This window comes from Oncorhynchus tshawytscha, linkage group LG31, assembly GCF_018296145.1.
Source record: "Oncorhynchus tshawytscha isolate Ot180627B linkage group LG31, Otsh_v2.0, whole genome shotgun sequence".
In the NCBI taxonomy this organism is placed as follows: Eukaryota; Metazoa; Chordata; class Actinopteri; order Salmoniformes; family Salmonidae; genus Oncorhynchus; species Oncorhynchus tshawytscha.
In genome coordinates, this window is record NC_056459.1 from 9,408,962 (window position 1) to 9,430,772 (window position 21,811).

Below are 21,811 nucleotides of genomic sequence, written 5' to 3' on the forward strand. Positions count from 1 at the left end.
TGTCCCTGGCTTTAAAAGTCAGCCGGTTTTTAAAAGGAGCAAAGCAAATAAGCTGGCAAGTCAGGCAACTCAGTTAATGAACAAATTATTTTTTACAATGATGGCCTACCTTGTATGGAGGGCATGTGTTGACAACTAACCCTTTGACACATACGATCACATATTTGTGGTCATTGTTGAGTAGTCCCTGCAGCGTACCATCGCAAATATGTGATTCGAACAGTAGAAACAGAACGTGCAGTGCATTCAGAAAGTATTCAGACCCTTTGACCTTTTCCACATTTTGTTATGTTACATCCTTCTTCTAAAATGGATTAAATATCAATCAATCTACACACAATACCCCATAATGACAATGCGAAAACAGGTTTTTCGAAATAGCTTATTTACATATGTATTCAGACCCTTTGCTATGAGACTCGAAATTGAGCTTGGGTGAATCCTGTTTCCATTGATCATCCTTGAGATGTTTCTACAACTTGATTGGAGTAAATTGATTGGACATGATTTGGAAAGGCACATGCATGTCTATATAAGGGCCCACAGTTGACAGTGCATGTCAGAGCAAAAACCAAGCCATGAGGTTGAAGGAATTGTCTGTAGAACTCTGAGACAGGATTGTGTCAAGGCACAGATCTGGGGAAGGCTACCAAAAAATGTCTGCAGCATTGAAGGTCCCCAAGAACACAGTGGTCTCCATCATTCTTAAATGGAAGAAGTTTGGAAGCACCAAGATTCTTCCTAGAACTGTCCGCCCGGCCAAACTGAGCAATCGGGGGAGAAGGGCTCGGTCAGAGAAGTGACCAAGGACCTGATCGGAGCTCTGAAAGAAAGACATCCTCTGTGGAGATGGGAGAACCTTCCAGAAGGACAACCATCTCTGCAGCACTTCGCCAATCAGGCCTTTATGGTAGAGTGGCCAGGCGGAAGCCACTCCTCTGTAAAAAGGCACATAACAGCCTGCTTGGAGTTTGCCAAAAGGCACCTAAAGGACTCTCAGACCAGGAGAAACAAGATTCTTGGTCTGATGAAACCAAGACTGAACTCTTTGGCCTGAATGCCAAGCGTCACGTCTGGAGGAAACCTGGCACCTTCCCTATGGTGAAGCATGGTGGTGGCAGACTGAGAGACTAGTTAGGAAAGATGAACGGAGCAAAGTACAGACAGATCCTTGATGAAAACTTGCTCCAGGGCGCACAGGACCTCAGACTGGGGGAAGGTTCACCTTCCAACAGGACAACGACAATTAGCACACAGCAAAGACAACACAGGAGTGACATTGGGAGTAGTCTCTGAATGCCCAGCCAGGGCCCGGACTTGATGGGCAGTGACGCTCCCCATCCAACCTGACAGAGCTTGAGGGGAACTGCAGAGAAGAATGGGAGAAACTCAAATACAGGTGTGCCAAACTTGCAACGTCATACCCAAGAAGACTTGAGGCTGTAAATGCTGCATATTTCTAAAAACCTGTTTTTGCTTTGTCATTATGGGGTATTTTGTGTAGATTGATGAGGGGGGAAAACTATTTAATCCATTTTACAATAAGGCTGGAACATAACAAAATGTGAAAATGTGGTTCTGAATATTTCCCGGATGCACTGTATGATGCAACAAACAGCATTGTTGTCTGAAAAGCATCTAAACAATGTTTTGTTCTGATGGGAAATAAATGTCTTCACAACTTTATTCCACAATCTCACCTTTTATTGTAAAAGATAAATGTGAACGTCATCATCTAAGCATCACACGGAACTTCCACAACCAAACTCATTTCATAAACCAATCTAAATAACAGGCTGCGCCGAGAGAGGGGGAAAAAAATCCAAACATTGGCGACCTAACAGCTAGACTTGTTTACAATGTACCACAGCTCTTATGAGCCCAAGGGAGAAATGTAATATTGTTTAGAAAATAAGTGTGTGTCAGCTAAGCTAACAGCAGCTAAATGCTTTATGATGGCAGCCATGTTTGTTTATGTTTTTTATTTTTATTTCACCTTTATTTAACCAGTTAGGCTAGTTGAGAACAAGTTCTCATTTGCAACTGTGACCTGGCCAAGATAAAGCGTAGCAATTCGACACATACAACAACACAGAGTTACACATGGAATAAACAAAACATACAGTCAATAATACAGTAGAACAAAAGAAAACAAAAAGTATATATACAGTGAGTGCAAATGAGGTAAGTTAAGGAAATAAATAGGCCATGGTGGCGAAGTAATTACAATATAGCAATTAAACACTGAAATGGTAGATCGGCAGAAGATGAATGTGCAGATAGATACTGGGGTGCAAAGGAGCAAAAATAAATAAATAAATACCAGTATGGGGATGAGGTAGGTAGATAGATGGGCTGTTTACAGATGGGCTATGTACAGGTGCAGTGATCTGTAAGCTGCTCTGACAGCTTGTGCTTAAAGCTAGTGAGGGAGATGTGAGTCTCCAGCTTCAGAGATTTTTGCAATTCGTTCCAGTCATGGGCAGCAGAGAACTGGAAGGAAAGACGACCAAAGGAGGAATTGGCTTTGGGGGTGACCAGTGAGATATACCTGCTGGAGCGCGTGCTATGGGTGGGTGCTGCTATGGTGACCAGTGAGCTGACTTTACCTAGCAGAGACTTGTAGATAACCTGTAGCCAGTGGGTTTGGCGACAAGTATGAAGCGAGGGCCAGCCAACGAGAGCGTACAGGTCGCAATGGTGGGTAGTGTATGGGGCTTTGGTGACAAAACGGATGACACTGTGATAGACTGCATCCAGTTTGTTGAGTAGAGTGTTTGAGGCTATTTTATAGATGACATCACCGAAGTCGAGGATCGGTAGGATGGTCAGTTTTACGAGGGTATGTTTGGCAGCATGAGTGAAGGATGGTTTGTTGCGATATAGGAAGCCAATTCTAGATTTAATTTTGGATTGGAGATGCTTTATGTGAGTCTGGAAAGAGAGTCTACAGTCTAACCAGACACCTAGGTATTTGTAGTTGTCTACATATTCGAAGTCAGAACCGTCCAGGGTAGTGATGCTGGACGGGTGAGCAGGTGCGGGCAGTGATCGATTGAATAGCATGCATTTAGTTTTACTTGTGTTTAAGAGCAGTTGGAGGCCACGGAAGGAGAGTTGTTTGACAAGCAAAAACTCCCTAATCCCAGAATGCCATTCACTATAAGATGCAAATAAACAAAGTCAAAGTTGGTTGCACCTATTGCCCAGAAAATAGTTAGTTTGGCCACTTTTCAGCATATTACAAATCTTCAATGTACTTGTTACAGTGTATACCAGGACCAGAGCACATGACATGACAAGTCGTTTACAGTTTGATAAATCACAAAGCAAATAAAATGTTATCACCTCACAGATCATCACCCCAAATACAAGCCTATTGCCTAGCCTAACCGTAGAGAGAAAGCTAAACAGCGTTGCCAGATTTGGGTGAAACCATTTTAAGGGGGTTTGTTGAGGATTTCAAGTGCATAGGGGATAGAAATGGGGGAAGTTATCGTGGGGGTATATGACGCAGTAAATATTAATATTACGGGGGATTTACCTATAAATGGGTGGCAAACACAGGAAAGTTTATAAGTTAAATAAAAATAAAACACCTGGAAAGGGGTGTCTAAACTGGAAACCCTGAGTAATGATAGATTGTAACTAAGTAAATCGGGTGAACCATCCCCTTTACCTCATTTTGTTATATACCTCATTTTGTTATATCTTTGGTCTGACAGACGACAACCAGAGTGCATTGTATGACGTCAAAAAACATGGTGCCATGAATAGCTGGCATTTTGCTTAGCATTGGCTCATCATAAATCAGTACAACCTTCCAAAAAGTATTTTATACACATCATATGTGTCCATTACAATCTATGCAAGAACCAGAATGCATGATTTGTCACCAGTACTTGAAAACATGTGAATGAAACAGTAAATACATGATGCTCCATACATACTTACGGTGTGCTACAGTAGAAACAACACGATATACAGAAACTATAATGATAACATGATAAGGTACTTACTTTGATAGGAACACACACATGTCCAAAGTTATTATTAGCAAGGAAAACAACAAGAAGGCAATGCCGGACACCAGCCGGAAAATGTGCCAGGGGGAAAAAGTTTGTGCAAGTTATGTTCTGACTGGAGATGCGCAAATGCCTGCGTACTTGTTTTCGGGAAACACTGGGGAAGTGCTTGGGCTGTCGTCAAAGACAGCTCAGTAAATCCTCAAACATAAATTGTCCGCAATAGTTAAATAGGCTACTTCTGTGTGAATTAACGAGGAGGCGGAACACACCTCAAACTGTTGTTCGAAAATAAAACTTGTTGACAAGTTGTATCATAGCCTATAGATCCTTTTGCCTTGGTTTTGGAACAGTGAGTGCATTCTGACATTAAGCACATTAAAAAAACTCACACTGGGGCGACCGTTAGAGATGTTTGAAACTCACACGTGAAAAGGTTAATTAAGTCATTTGGGGAGAGTGTGCTGGGTTCGTGGATCGCGACATTAAGTCAAAGCTAGCTAGTGAGTGGCAAACTGTGAAAGAAGTCTTCCGATAGATTTGCAGAAATGTTTTCATCGCATGCAGCAGGGAGGATCATGGGGAGTCTACACAGGCATGTGGAGATTACCGCTGAGCTACAACACTAGGCGTCAACAGAAATCCCCCGACCATGACGACGGAGCAGCATTTCACAGATCCTTAATTTCTACAGGAGGCAATTGCATCATGGTATTTATATACTCTGACATGACTTTACACTGGGCAGAGACCCGTTGCTGCCGAATTGGACAAACTATCATCTCTTACCAAATACAGGCTTATAGCAATGCTAAAAGCAAAACACTATAAAGATCTGGCTTTCTGTTCCTCCCACGTAATGCAATAAAAATAGTGTTATGGATCTGTGTGGACAGAACCAATAATAGGGCAATAGAATAGAGTGGAAGAGATTAGGAAATTGTGGGAGAAATTTGGAGATAGATTGAAAAGCTGGTGGGACAAGAGAAGAAGAGGAGAGATAAAAGTTTATGATGTGAGAAGAGGTAGGGCTGTCAGTCAATAAATAATATAATAATACTCATAGGAAAGGTTTTCATCTTCAGCTCACAATCTGTGGATAATACACGATTAGAAAGGTTCAAACTTTTTGTCAAACATCACAGCACAATTGAAAGATTTATGGCACATAGAAACCAAACGAGGGTGGTCTATGGTGATAGGTGGGATGGGCTGAGAGTGGCTGAGGGGGTGGGATTAAAGAGCTGATGTTTGGTAATGTATTATTGTTATGTGACTGCTTTATATAAAAGTATGTCAAATGTAAAAATATATGTATATGTAGCAAATAAAGGTGTAAAAAAAACGATGATATTTGTCCTCCGAAGAGGGGGGGTGGTGGAGGGTTTAATAAAAACTAAAGAGTAGGGCTGGTTAAATTCCAGAGAACTCGTGATACAATAATAACACGATAGTCTTTATGTATTGTGATTCTCACGGTTCTAAATGTATTGCGATTCAAAACTGAGATTTTATTGCAATTTGATGTATATGTCTGCTGCAGAGAGACAAGAAAGAGCATAATAACATTTGTTTTGATCAGTCATGGAAATAAAAAAGTGCTGAAAACAGTTCGGCTCACTAATTAAAAAGAAGAAGACGTTTTATACCCTTGCCCAAGTATACAGTTGAAGTTGGAAATTTACATACACTTAGGTTGGAGTCATTAAAACTCATTTTTCAACCACTCCACAAATGTATTGTTAACAAACTATAGTTTTGGCAAGTCGGTTAGAACATTACTTTGTGCATGCAATTTTTCCAACAATTGTTTACAGATAAATTATTTAACTTATAATTCACTGTATCACAATTCCAGTGGATCAGAAGTTTACATACACTAAATTGACTGTGCCTTTAAACAGCTTGGAAAATTCCAGAAAATGTCATAGCTTTAGAAGCTTCTGATAGGCTAATTGACATCATTTGAGTCAATTGGAGGTGTACCTGTGGATCCATTTCAAGGCCTACCTTCAAACTCAGTGCCTCTTTGCTTGACATCATGGGAAAATCAAAAGATATCAGCCAAGACCTCAGAAAAAAAATTGTAGACCTGCACAACACCTGAAGGTACCACGTTCATCTGTATAAACAATAGTATGCAAGTATAAACACCATGGGACCACGCAGCCGTCATACCGCTCAGGAAGGAAGTGCGTTCTGTCTCCTAGAGATGAACGTACTTTGGTGCGAAAAGTGCAAGTCAATCCCAGAACAACAGCAAAGGACCTTGTGAAGATGCTGGAAGATGCTGGTACAAAAGCATCTATATCCACAGTAAAACAATTCCTGTATCGACATAACCTGAAAGGCCGCTCAGCAAGGAAGAAGCCACTGCTCCAAAACCACCATAAAAAAAGCCAGAATACAGTTTGCAACTGCACATGGGGACAAAGATCGTACTTTTTGGAGAAATGTCCTCTGGTCTGATGAAACAAAAATAGAACTGTTTGGCCATAATGACCATTGTTACGTTTGGAGGAAAAAGGGGGATGCTTGCAAGCCGAAGAACATCATCCCAACCGTGAAGCATGGGGGTGACAGCATCATGTTGTGGGGGTGCTTTGCTGCAGGGACTGGTGCACTTCAGAAAATAGATGGCATCATGGGGTGGGAAATTATGTGGATATAGTGAAGCAACATCAAGACGTCAGTCAGGAAGTTAAAGCTTTGTCGCAAATGGGTCTTCGAAATGGACAATGACCCCAAGTATAATTTCAAAGTTGTGGCACAATGGCTTAAGGACAACAAAGTTCAGGTATTGGAGTGGCCATCACAAAGACCTCAATTCTATAGAAAATGTGTGCAGAACTGAAAAAGTGTGTGCGAGCAAGGAGGCCTACAAACCTGACTCAGTTACACCTGCTTTGTCAGGAGGAATGGGACAGAATTCACCCAACTTATTGTGGAAAGCTTGAGGAAGGCTACCTGAAATGTTTTACCCAAGTTAAACAATTTAAAGGCATTGCTACCAAATACTAATTGCGTGTTTGTAAACTTCTGACCCAAGGTGAATGCGATGAAAGAAACCAAAGCTGAAATAAATCATTCTCTACTATTATTCTGAAATGTCACATTCTTAAAATAAAGTGGTGATCCTAACTGACGTAAGACAGGGAATTTTTACTCGGATTAAATGTCAGGGATTGTGAAAAACTGAGTTTAAATGTATTTGGCTAAGGTGTATGTAAACTTCCGACTTCAACTGTATGTTCCAACAGGACAACGACCCCAAGCATACAGCCAAAGCAATGCTGGAATGGCTTTAGAACAAGAATGTGAAATCTCTTGAGTGGCCCAGCCAAAGCCCATACTTGAATCTCATTTCAAATCTGTGGAAAGACTTGAAGATTGCTGTTCACCGCCGCTTCCCATCAAATGTAAGAGCTTGAGAAAATCTGCAAGGAAGAATAGGAGAAAATCCCCAAATCCAGATGTGCAAAGCATACCCAAGACAACTCAAAGCTGCAATCACCACCAAAGGTGCTTCTACAAAGTATTGACTCAGGTGTGAATACTTATGTAAATTAGATCTGTAATTCATCTCAAATAAAATTGACTAAAAACATGTTTTCACTTTGTCATTATGGGGTATTGTGTGTAGATTGGGAAGAAAAATATATATATAATAAATTTTGAATTCAGGCTGTAACACAACAACATGAGGAATAAGTCAAGGCGTATGAATACATTCTGAAGGCACTGTTACTGTATCGATTTACCCCCATCTTTAGAGGAGAGAGGGAAAGGAGACAAAGAGAGGAGAAAACATGAAGTAAGATAAGAACGAGGAGCAGATACTAGAGGCACTTGAAGGGGAAGGCTATTTCAGCACTCATTACCTCTGGGGGCATTAGGAGCGATGGGCCTTTGAGGACCTCTCCACCGGCGACACAATTCAGGAGCCAAAGTCTGGAAAAGAGACAGCCAGGAAATAAAAATCACACCCTCGACAAAACAGCCCATTTCTCAGGGTGCTTCTGCGTCTGCAGGCCATCAGTGAGGGGGACACAATCTTTGAATGAAATGGAAAAAAGCTACGATGGCGGGGTCATTTTTAGCCATCATGGGCTGGTGAGCAGAACCCAACTCGGCTGGTGAATGTTGAGGCTACTAATGACGTGGGACTTTTACAGAAGTGGGACTTTTACAGATCCTCTGGAGTTACAGAGTGGAGCAACATACTAGACGTAACAGATTGATACAGATACTAGGCCAAAAAGACCCATGCGCACAAAGCAACTGTACATCAGGCGGAATGACAATCACACAGGCCTGTGCTCACTTCTTAGTGACCACACTATAATAGTTGTGGCTGCTTCGCATGATGCATTGTTGTCTCTACCTTCTTGCCCTTTGTTCAGTTGTCTGTGCCCAAAAATGTTTGTACTATGTTTTGTGCTGCTACCATGTTGTGCTGCTACCAAGTTGTTGTCATGTTGTGTTGCTGCCATGCTATGTTGTCGTCTTAGGTAGTGTTGTGTTGTCTCTCTTGTCATGATGTGTGTTTAGTCCTATATTTTTAATCCCAACCCCCATCCCAGCAGGAGGCCATTTGCCTTCTGGTAGGTTGTCATTGTAAATAAGAATTTGTTCTTAACTGACTTGCCAAGTTAAATATCATAAAAAATATATATATATTACATACACTGCTCAAAAAAATAAAGGGAACACTTAAACAACACAATGTAACTCCAAGTCATCACACTTCTGTGAAATCAAACTGTCCACTTAGGAAGCAACATTGATTGACAATACATTTCACATGCTGTTGTGCAAATGGAATAGACAGGTGGAAATTATAGACAATTAGCAAGACACCCCTAATAAAGGAGTGGTTCTGCAGGTGGTGACCACAGACCACTTCTCAGTTCCTATGCTTCCTGGCTGATGTTTTGGTCACTTTTGAATGCTGGCGGTGCTTTCACTCTAGTGGTAGCATGAGACGGAGTCTACAACCCACACAAGTGGCTCAGGTAGTGCAGCTCATCCAGGATGGCACATCAATGCGAGCTGTGGCAAGCAGGTTTGCTGTGTCTGTCAGGGTAGTGTCCAGAGCATGGAGGCGCTTCCAGGAGACAGGCCAGTACATCAGGAGACGTGAAGGAGGCCGTAGGAGAGCAACAACCCAGCAGCAGGACCGCTACCTCCGCCTTTGTGCAAGGAGGAGCAGGAGGAGCACTGCCAGAGCCCTGCAAAATGACCTCCAGCAGGCCACAAATGTGCATGTGTCTGCTCAAACGGTCAGAAACAGACTCCATGCGGGTGGTATGAGGGCCCGACGTCCACAGGTGGGGGTTGTGCTTACAGCCCAACACCGTGCAGGACGTTTGGCATTTGCCAGAGAACACCAAGATTGGCAAATTCGCCACTGGCTCCCTGTGCTCTTCACAGATGAAAGCAGGTTCACACTGAGCACATGTGACAGACGTGACAGAGTCTGAAGACGCCGTGGAGAACGTTCTGCTTTCTGCAACATCCTCCAGCATGACCGGTTTGGTGGTGGGTCAGTCATGGTGTGGGGTGGCATTTCTTTGGGGCCCGCACAGCTCTCTATGTGCTTGCCAGAGGTAGCCTGACTGCCATTAGGTACCGAGATGAGATCCTCAGACCCCTTGTGAGACCATATGCTGGTGCGGTTGGCCCTGGGTTCCTCCTAATGCAAGACAATGCTAGACCTCATGTGGCTGGAGTGTGTCAGCAGTTCCTGCAAGAGAAAGGCATTGATACTATGGACTGGCCCGCCCGTTCCGCAGACCTGAATCCAATTGAGCACATCTGGGACATCATGTCTCGCCTCATCCACCAAAGCTACGTTGCACCACAGACTGTCCAGGAGTTGGCGGATGCTTTAGTCCAGGTCTGGGAGGAGATCCCTCAGGAGACCATCCGCCACCTCATCAGGAGCATGCCCAGGCGTTGTAGGGCAGTCATACAGGCATGTGGAGGCCACACACACTACTGAACCTCATTTTGACTTGTTTTAAGGACATTACATCAAAGTTGGATCAGCCTGTAGTGTGGTTTTCCACTTTAATTTTGAGTGTGACTCCAAATCCAGCCCTCCATGGGTTGATAAATTTGATTTCCATTGATCATTTTCGTGTGATATTTTTGTCAGCACATTCAACTATGTAAAGAAAAAATATTTAATAAGAATATTTCATTCATTCAGATCTAGGATGTGTTATTTTAGTGTTCCCTTTATTTTTTTGAGCAGTGTATACACACACACGCACACACACACACACACACACACACACACACACACACACACACACACACACACAAGCTACTCATCCAAGCTACACATGCCATAAATCGAATACAACACAAGCATTGTTATATCTTTCACCCTCACACACAAATACATAGACTCACAGAACACATATACACAATCTCACCAGAAGCTTCCCACTCTGAGAACATCCCACATCCTGCTCTTCTAATTCACTCATCACAAATCGACAAGCGCCATGTCAACAACGCAACTGGCTAGATCCAGTTCCCCTGTCATGGTGCTACGGCTCTCCAGCCGTAACCTCACCACTCCCACTGTGTCACCCTCAGTCACAGCAGAGGGACGGGGAGACGGCACTGCACTCAGAGGGGTGGTTTCACATCCAAGCTGCGATAAGCCTGTTTAGGTTGTGTGCTGGATATTCAGGCAGGCAGATACAACTGTGCATGTTAATGCTTTTATAACCACGCAGACAAAACACTGTAGAGGTTCCATGCTGATTAGGCCTAGACTTTGTGTACGTGCAAACACATTCAATGCAGTACTGATGTTTTTCAACCTTTGTCGGAGCCATGTTTAAACATTAGCGAAGACAGAATATGGCATGATCCGTGTGCTCAAATACAGCTACATACACAACACTGATTTCCAGCTACATGAAGTTATCTGTCAACAAAAGCCCACTAAATAGATGCAAACATTACACACAAGCAGAGGTATAATAGCTCGAGCCATCTGGAAACCTATTAATTGCCAGCGAGATAGAGATGTTGAAATTAATGAAGCCACACGCTAAAGAGACAACTCTCACTAAGGGGGAACGGGATCGACGTAACACCAACTACAGACAACTGTCAAGTACACTTTCTCTTTTTTTTTTTTTTTGTGGTATCCAATTTGTAGTTACAGTCTTGTCCCGTCGCTGCAACTCCTGTACGGACTTGGGAGAAGTGAAGGTCGAGAGCCATGCGTCCTCCGAAACACGGCCTTGCCAAGGCGCACTGCTTCTTGACACACTGCTCACTTAACCCGGAAGCCAGCCACAACAATGTGTCTGAGGAAACACCGTACAACTGTCAACCAAAGTCAGATACAGTAGCAGGTGCCCGGCCCGCCACAAGGAGTCTCTAGAGCGCGATGGGACAAGGAAATCACAGCAGGCCAAACACTCCTCAAACCCGTGCGACGCTGGGCCAAATTGTGCGCCGCCTCATGGGTCTACCGGTAACGGCCTTAGACCATTGCGCCACAAGAGAGGCCTTGAATTCTCTTTTAAGTGAGGTAAAATCTTTGAGGCCCATTTTCCTTTATAACAAAAAAAAAGAGATGTGGTTCGATGATGCAACGACACCGATCGTTTTGTTGTGGCGCCAGTTAACGACACCCTTGAGGTTGTGAACCCAAACTCCTAATTACCAGTTAGCCAATTAAGGCTGTCGCCAAAACCTAGAGCGAGTGCCAGAAAACTGGCTTCAGTTCAGTTAGATCAGCTGTTCACAACACTGATTCACTGATCTACAAATCAACTGCCTGAGCACCTGAGGTCTACCGTGATGGTGCTGAGCTGTAGGGTAGAGACCTGGTAAGGGAGAGATTTCTGGTAGGCCCACCGACATGCTGTGGCAGTGATGGAGGGATCTTAGTAGAGCAAGGCCACCGATTCACAGCATCAGTAACTTCATCAGTCATGCACCAGGTGACACGCACACAAGGAATACATATGCACACACATGCAAGCCAAAAATGAAACTGTGCTTTCATTTACACGCACGCACACACACACACACACACAGCGAATTACAGGGCCTAAACCCCCCTGAATGAAAGAGGAATCTAAATGCAAAGTCCATCTTTGGGGAGGGGTCTCCAAATAATGCAATTTACTGCTACAGTGATAAATATTAAAATAAAAGTTTATTCTAAATTAAACAAACACCCCTACATCTCTGACATGGTTTAAAAAATACATTTCCCATGTGGCTGCACTTGTCATCCTGGGACAGTCCCGTATTTCAGTCCCTTTTCAGGTTTCTCAACTTGACTTTTTACAAAAACATATCAACTAATTCGGGCTACATGAGTGTAGGTCTAATGAAAATCGCAGAATGTCACTTGACTTGTTGTTTTGTAACCAATGTCTCTTTCTAGTCATCAAATGGGCGTGTGCCCAGTACACTGTTCAGATGCTGGAAGTATTTTGGAGTGGATGAACTTGTGCAGGTAGTGGTTTGTTTGACAATCAGATGAAAACATCATGACTTCATGCCACATGTTTACCATTTAATGACATGCCTTTCCTATTAGGCCCAAATAGGATGGTCCCATGAAACAAATAAAGTCCCCCCCCCCAAGGATGTCACGGTATAATTCACACACAAACACACAGCACAGGCTGCTGGCTCCAACACAGCATCCTGCTGAGGTGAGATATGATGGCTATGCTGAGGTGAGGTATGATGGCTAAATTTAGGTGAGATATGATGGCTAGGCATGGGGTTGACACATGATTGCTCTCTCCTCCAGAGAATGGGCAGTGTGGTCCATTACAGTAGCCCGAGTGCATTGAAGCCTAGAAGATCTTATACAATTTTAACAGTGCATAAATGTTTCAGATAGCTCTGTCCAAAGATAACATTTCTCTTCTACTTCAGGTTGCCAACTGCAGAATTATGTGTAAGTGAGCATTCATTTAGTAGCTTGCAGTCTACTTCATTTACACTGAACTTTGTTGAGCTTGAAATAAGTCTTTCCATGTTACAATTGCATAATATATTTATGTAGGCCTATGCCCAAATGCAAGACAGATGATTTGAAGCATTGGCATAATAGCGTGAAGACAAAAGATGCTAAAAATATTTGCGGGAATGCGACAATGCGCAAGTCAATTAACCACCTGAAGAGAGCAAGCAAATTCGATTATATTGCCCCTTATCTGCCAAAACAATTGTCATACAATCTGTTACCGCGTGAAGGCATTGTTTGAATACATGCATAAAAACGTGCTAATTTTGGACTGTGTTTTCGCAGGCAATTGCAGATGGCCAGACGTCACGGAGTACTAAATCGCTAAATCCGGTATTTTGATTGTGAACCAGTACGGTGAGGGAAACGGATTAGGACAAAAGGCGAGTCCCCGGCAGAGATTTCAGGGGAAATAATAGGCGCATGGCAACCGGGGGTTCAGTAGAAAATCTTTCCTATGGTTGTCTTGTGTAATAACATTATTGTTACCACCCGTCTGTGTGTTTAAACAGGATTTTTATAAAAAAATATATCAAGTTAGTTTTTTTTAAATGGTAGGCGTATGACTATGACTAGAATTTATATATATATATATATATATAAATAAACGATCGTTTTTTTAAAGATACAACTACAACATCATTTACATAACCTGCACAAAGCATTTCATAACTAATATGATAAACTTTGAAAGCCTCAAAATAAGGAATGGCTATTGACTACAATTCACTAAAACGAGAGGTAGGCTTTGAAAGCCTAAATATAAGGAATTATTATTGTCTACAATTCACTAAAATTATAGATAGGCCTATACGTCACTTCAAGTTGACGACTTTATAGGCTAAAGCAACATTACACAGCTGACGCTTTCGATATTGTGTCAATTCTATTTATCGTGCACTGACAACCCTGTGAAGTTGCCCCCATCGATATTCATTGATGACTTGGGGTAGAATGATGCGACGGACCTTTATGGGCAACTATGACTATGACCCCGCACCCTTTAAACTAGCTGGAGAAATAATTTGACATAAATTATAATCACAAACTACAATAGTGACCATCAATCTGGCAAGTTATCAAGTGCCCTAGAAAAATATATATACAACCTGGAAAATACTAACCTAATAAAATAGGCTACCATGTAGCATAACAATAAAGGATGCATGCTACAAATCGTCACTAGAATAAATGCAATGTTTTTCTCATTCAAATGTTTAATTTGACACCTTGTGTGACAGCTCTTTAATTGAGATCTCAGACCTGTCAAACCAGAAAGTCGCAGTCATGTCGCCAAGTCGTGGGATGAAGGTTGTCGACATTTACTTCGCAAATTCAGTTCAGTGGGTTTGCAAAGACCGACAACCCAGAACATACAACATAATGGTCCGCAAGAGGACTGACTTTTCAAACATTTGAACCAAACCAAATATACAGAGGGAGCAGATGCAGATTGTCTGCAACATATACCGCACAGGGGCGACAACAAGCAATTTACCTTATCTCCAAAATAAATTCCGCGAGATATTTCCGAGGGAAATAGTCCAAAATTCAGCAAGTGTATTGACGAAGAGGTAACAGTCTGAAAATAATCACTATTTCACTCCTAGAACGTCGTAATTCCCAAGACGCACGCTGTTGAGTTTGCATTGACTATACACTGAAACAGGCGGAGATCTACCCAGGCGCGCGACTGTCGTCTCGTCCAGGACACACCCTCCTCGTTTGCATGAAAGACCCTTACGGCCAATTAAGGGTCGCAGCACGGTAGACTACGCAGCTGGCACCTCCCACACCGTTCAAACCACGGTCCAGACTTCAGACCCCAGTCCAGACAGTAAACATAAAATGGTTCTCAGAATGGTTTTTCCCTTTCTTTTTAACACTGTTTCGAATTATCTCTCTCTCTCCGCGTGAGTGTGTGTGTGTGAAATCAACAATAGGGTAAATAATGAACTCAAACATTAAGCATCTTATTATGATAAGCATGAACTATGATATACCATGTCATCTTATTATGATATGATAAGAATAAGGATAGTTGCAAGCAAGTAGGAATAACCAGCAACAATATTAGACAGAAGAAAAATGCCTAATTGTGCATTGCATAGTGTTTGACATGGCTTTCTCGCTTCTCTTTTGATCAAATGCAAATCCAATCTACTTCGACCATAACACATTCTCTCCCTATGCCATGAATATATGTGAGGCCTTGCATAGTCTCACTTGGAGGGTTTTTATCGAACACTTAGGCACACACCTTGAGAACTGAGTCATTAAGTGGTATTATTCTACATTTTAAACTATAGTCCCAGACCTTGTTTTTCCAGCAATCAAAGCATTTAGAGCCCACCGCTCAACTCCCAATTCAATCTCAGGGATCAATGTCCCAATGTCCCCGGCTGATTTTCCTGCCACCTCCATTTTCCATTTCCCAACAACCTCTGGTGAAACAGCAAGAAATGACGTGCCCTTTAGCCCCATGCTGAACCCACTTTGTGGCATTCAAAGTCAGCCGATAATTTCAACAAAAGTTAATCATTCAAATGTCATTGTCTTTTCTCCAGAGTAATTACATGTAAAGACGCGGTTTATCCAGAGTGAGACAAATACCTCTGTTTTATTTTTTTATTTTTTTACCAGAGCCACACTATGTAGAAAAAAGTTTTAAAAAGATAGGCCTATTTATTATGAGAAATGTTGTATCCTGGGAAATATTGGTTTATTTGTCGAAGTCAAAGCTACTGTTAAATGATTATACCGTAGTCTTATGATGTTGATTTCCCCTTCCTCTCTCCATGGTGCTGTCTATTCATGAAAAGGGAATGTTGTTATGTGGACCCCGATGCAGTGTTTGTATTGCATTGTTAACCCAAGCATGTAGGATCAGCGTCCATTTCATAATTGAGTTATCCAGACTGATGGACATGTTTGTGAATGTAAATTTAACACAAGTGCCAATAAGGTAGGAGAGCCATTTGCAGGCGCCGCTAATGGTATCAGTGACAGGAGAGAGATGACTGTGTTTTGTCAAAGCCACCAGACCATAAACTATCAGCAGCAGCCGGAGAGGGGGGGGGAGTGAAAGAGAGAGAGAGAGAAAGCGAGAGAGAGAGAGAGAGATAGAGAAAGAAAGAGAGGGTGAGAGAGAGCGAGAGAGAGAGAGAGAGAAAGAGAGGGGGAGAGAGAGAAAGAGTAAATATCTATCTGATGATCTGAATGCACTCTGAAAATGACAAACTGAAACCTTGTAGTGTCCATTGGTATTTACAAATTGCCTGTATTTTAACAATGAAAGTGAGATAATTGGATAGCCTATTTATACAAAACCTTTGTCATATGAGTGAAGCTATTACCAGAGTTAAAATTGCAGACTTGCCTGGGGGAGCCGATGGACACTCCTACAACAAATCAGGACATTCTAATAAGCAAAAGAATATTAAATACATCCTCATATTCTAATAAGCATTATAAACTGGGTGGTTCGAGCCCTGAATGCTGATTGAATGACAGCCGTGGTATATCAGACCGTATACCATGGGTATGACAAAACATGTATTTTTACTGTTCTAATTACGTTGCTAACCAGTTTATAATAGCAATAAGGCACCTCGGGGGTTTGTGGTATATGGCCAATATACCATGGCTAAGGGCTGTATCGAAGCACACTGCATTGCGTTGTGCATAAGAACAGCCCGCAGCCGTGGTACATTGGCCATATACCACACCCCCTCGTGCCGTATTGCTTAATTAGAGCACCCCAACAGTCAATGATACATCAACACATTGGTTACTGGTTAGTGTCACAGAGGTGGTTCGGTGAACTATGCTCGTGTGATGATGAGTAACCTTGCTTGATGAGAAGACGTGTGTTAGCTCCATGAGCTAATGCCTTTGCTTTAGTTCAACATGCTAACACAGTCTTGTGGTGCATTGGCCACATTAGCCCACATTATATCATGAATGTTGATTCAGTAAGTAAATTAAATGCTCAACATTCATTGAGTGCATTCTGTTCTGCTCCAAGTGGGGCTCAACCAGCTGCACAACCATTCACACTACTCAAAGCCAACTGTCTAAGTCAACAGTGTAAGACACTATTCTGTCACTCCATGAATGACAGTTGGCTTTAGGTCTCAGGGAAGGTGACATCAGCCAACATGCTACAGACAAGTTTCATATCCATCACACATGCTCACTGGGCACCAAAATCTGGCAACACAAATAACATCCCATTGCATTTTGCCAAGGCAAACAGGTAGAGGGACTTGATCATTATGAGCCCAAAAACTTGCTAACTTCACTGTCTCTAGTTTCTGGGATTGCTAAAGCAATAGAGATGGTGATTATTTGATGGTGATCATTATATCTCTCCCTGACCAGTGGGTCACTCAGTCAGCATTTCTCTGGACCATCAACATAATGAATCAAGATCCATATGTTTATTGATCAAATAAAAGAAGACGTTTCGTCACAAACAGCACATAAATGCAGTGAAACATTAATAGACTATGTGATCAACATGATTTGGAACAAATCAATGGTTTACGGTTTATGCAATTTACTTTAACCCTAATGAAGGACTTTAGCAAGTGTTGACGAACACAAGTCAGCAAACTCTATGACCCTACATGAACTTGAATTTCCATCAACTTTTCTCCAAGGTCCTGCTACATGGAGATGAATGTTCTCAGTTATATTTTCATTTAACCTTTATTTAACTAGTCATGTCGGTTAAGAACAAATTATTATTTACAATGATGGCCTACCCCGGCCAAACCCTAACCTGGACGACGTGGGGCCAATTGTGCGCCGCCCTATGGGACTCCCAATCACGGCCGGTTCTGATACAGCCTGGAATTGAACCAGGATCTGTAGTGATGCCTCTAGCACTGAGATACAGTGCCTTAGACCGCTGTGCCACTCGGGTGTCCAATATCAGCCCCCCCCGCCGTACACGAGACCCTAGATGGGCTGCAAATTACTCCCTATGTTTTTAAGAAAGCAATCACTAAATATTTCATGGGTGCCTTCGTTTGTTCTGTGGGAGGCGGGAGGAGGCCAGGTACAAATTCATTTTCGGGAAGGTCACCCAATCCAAATAAGACAAGTTGACACCCAACTCCCAGATGGATTACAATGAAATCCAAATTGATTGGCCTCATGTCCCAACCAAAAAGGTAGTGGAGAGGAGTCAAGGGCATAAACATAACTGTTTTTAGAGAAGACACAACACATTTCTACTTGCAGAGTAGACAGACAGAAACACACACATGTTACCTGTAGCCTTTAGACTTCTGTGCATGACTGACTCGGGACATCACTTTGTTCAATAACCAACCTCAAATCTTTTTAGAACCACTTTAACCCAATGAAGTCTGTATGTTTTCTCACGCGTAGGCTTATAGATAAATAAGACACACAGTCAGACACTAGAGCGAGGAAGGGAACTGGGCGCCCCCAGAATAACATCATCAGACAGGCCGCAGACAGAGGGTGACACCGTGTTAATTAAAACACGCCGGCCAATGACCCCCCCGTGTCCCTAATCCACAAATCAGAGGGGCAGGACCGCTGTCTCGCCCCCCCACCCCCAGGGTCCCACCCCTTCACCCTAGCAGAGATGTCACAGTGTGCTTGGGTGTTGTTAGCCGTTCTGTTGCTAAATAAGGCTAAAGAAGCTGTCACTGCGTTTTCCTATGTACTGTATTTTAGCTTCACTCTTGCAGTGCCTTCAGAAAGTTTTCGCAAATTTAGATTTTTTTTAGTCACTGGCCTACACACAATAACCCATAATGTAAAAGTGGAATTGTGTTTACAAATTAATAAAAAAAGGAAAAGCTAAAATATCTCGAGTCAATACGTCTTCAAACCCTTTGTTATGGCAAACCTAAATATGTTCAGGAGTAATAATTGGCTTGGCATGTCACATAGTAAGTTGCATGGACTTACTCTGTGTGCAATGACAGTGTTTAAAATGGTTTTATAATGACTTCCTCATCTCTGCACCCCACACATACAATAATCTGTAAGGTCGCTCAGTCGAGCAGTGAATTTCAAACACATATTCAACCACAAATACCAGGGAGGTTTTCCGATGCCTCATAAAGAAGTGCACCTACTGGTAGATGGGTAAAAAAAATTACAAAAGCAGACATTGAATATATCCCTTTGAGCATGGTGAAGTTACTCATTTCACTTTGGATGGTGTATCAATACACCCAGTCACTACAAAGGTACAGGCGTCCAGAGCGGAAGGAAACCGCTCAGGGATTTCACCATGACAGGGTATAATGGCTGTGATAGGAGAAACCTGAGGATGGATCAACAACATTGTAGTAACTCGACAATACTAACCTAATTGACAGAGTGAGAAGAAGGAAGCCTGTACATAATAAAACTTTTTTTTTAATGCATCCTGTTTGGTACAAGGCGCTAAAGTAATACTGCAAAAAATGTGGCAAAGCAATTAACTTTTTGCCCTGAATACAAAATGTTATATCTGGGGGGAATCCAATACAATACATTACTGAGTACCACTCTCCATATTTTCAAGCATAGTGGTGGCTGCATCATTTTATGGGCATGCTTGTAATCATTAAGGACATGGACATTTTTCAGGATAAAATATAAATAGAATGGAGCTAAGCACAGGCAAAAACCTTGTTCAGTCTGCTTTCCACCAGACACAGGGAAATTAATTCACCTTTCAGCAGAACAATAACCTAAAACACAAGGCTAAATATACAGTAGAGTTGCTTACCAAGAAGAGAGTGAATGTTTCTGTGTGGCTGAGTTAGTTTGGACTTAAATCTACTTGAATATCAATGGCAAGATCGTAAAATGGTTGTCTAGCAATGATCAAGAACAAATTTGACAGAGCTTGAAGAATTTTGAAAAGAATAATGAGCAAATGTAGCACAATCCAGGGGTGGAAAGCTCTTAGAGACTTACCCAGAAAGACTCACAGCTGTAATCATTGCCAAAGGTGCTTCTATAAAGTATTCACTCAAGATTGTGAATACTTATGTAAAGTACACATTTCATTATTTAATATTCAATACATTTGCAAAAATGTCCCTCTTCTTTTTACTTTGTCATTATGGGATGGGGTGGGGTGAATACTTACACTACTGTTCAAAAGTTTGGGGTCACTTAGAAATGTCCTTGTTTTTGAAAGAAAACACATTTTTTTGTCCATTAAAATAACATCAAATTGATTAGAAATACAGTGTAGACATTGTTAATGTTGTAAATGACTATTGTAGCTGGAAACAGCTGATTTTTAATGGAATATCTACATAGGCGTACAGAGGCCCATTATCAGCAACGATCACTCCTGTGTTCCAATGGCACGTTGTGTTAGCTCATCAGTTGTACTGATTAAAGAAGTAATAAAACTGGCCTTCTTTAGACTAATTGAGTATCTGGAGCATCAGCATTTGTGTGTTTGATTACAGGCTCAAAATGGCCAGAAACAAAGTCCTTTCTTCTTTGACTTCCAGTTTTGCACACCAATTTCAAACAGCTGAAAATACAATATTTTTGGTTATGGACAATATATTTCACAGCGGTTTAGATGGTACAATGATTCTCTACACTATACTTATTTGTCTTGTCATTAGGCAAACTATTAGAAATTTAGCAACCAGGAAATGGCAGAGCGATTTCTGCATAGTGGCATCTTTAATCCATTTTGAAGTCAGACTACAACACAACAAAATGTGGAATAAGTCAATACTTTATGCAGGCACTGTATATGTTACATTTGGCATGGTGTCTGCATTCCTTTATGTTGTACAGTTCTTCAAAACAAATATATTGGATTGATAAATGATTGATAATGTACATCGGAGAAGTGCAAACACTCACATTTGACTCCATTGGTCTTTCTCGCAATTTCATTATATTCCCCATGTGTTGTTTGACATCCATTGATAGTGAAATTATACTGTGAAAAACATGAGTATAATTTCAAAATGTACTGTTACACCAAAAGTAGGTTGGTGGATCTCTGTGGTATAGTTGCTCCCTTGATCTAGATTCCTTTTTCAACATTCACAGTGCGTGAGTACCCTTGTATGTGGATCAGTTAACTGTCCATAGAATCCTTTGAGAGCTCTACGCAATTACAAGTATCATTCATGGGTCCCTGTATCTGACCAAAAAGATACTTAAGAACTCACTGGCTCACATGCACACCACTACTTCCTCACAGAAATAGAATGCCATTGCTCACACCTACAATGACACAAACGTCCTTCTTCTGCATATGTACAGCGATATACTCTCCTGCTTTCATGTGTCGAGCTTTTCGAGCATGCGCACCTGCACTCTCATTCTCTCTTAGACATGTCCAGCCATGATTTGGACCACCGTTTTCATTACAGCCAGGCAGAATTATAGGTTGCGTGTCTGGAACCACTTTCTGACTGAAGTGAACTTAGGCCTACTTCTACCACAAATTATTTTTCTAAGTGGATTCTGTTGCAGTTCAATAGGCTAATTATTTTCCAACAATACTTTTTGACTTGTCAAGTTTTACATTTTGACGTAAACAAATGAAACATGACAATGGCCGATGTGGATAAACCCCACATTGTAACTCCTATACCTACTTTGACACTTCAAAGGGCAGTCACCTAACGAGTAAAGTCGTAATGTTTGATTGCCTGTTGCATTTCCCTATTCCCAAGTGTAGTTTGTTTTTATGGCCTTTTTACTGCCCCTTGTGATGTGAGTGTGAGGTATATCTCCTTGCTCA

General features: G+C 41.8%; 1 protein-coding gene across 4 annotated transcripts in view; it reads right to left on the reverse strand.

Moving 5' to 3' along the window:
* LOC112229768 (semaphorin-6D) overlaps window positions 1–14,743 on the reverse strand; it is a 137,390-nt gene extending 122,647 nt beyond the window's left edge. For 3 of the 4 annotated variants that reach the window (XM_024395794.2, XM_024395791.2, XM_024395792.2), the window contains exons 1-2: window positions 14,546–14,743; window positions 7,907–7,976 (exon numbers count right to left, since the gene is read on the reverse strand). The gene's annotated coding sequence lies outside the window, so the exon portion shown is untranslated. The remainder of the gene's footprint in view (window positions 1–7,906; window positions 7,977–14,545) is intronic. The other variant, XM_024395793.2, reaches the window with a different exon arrangement.
* Between the last annotated feature and the right edge of the window lie 7,068 nt (window positions 14,744–21,811).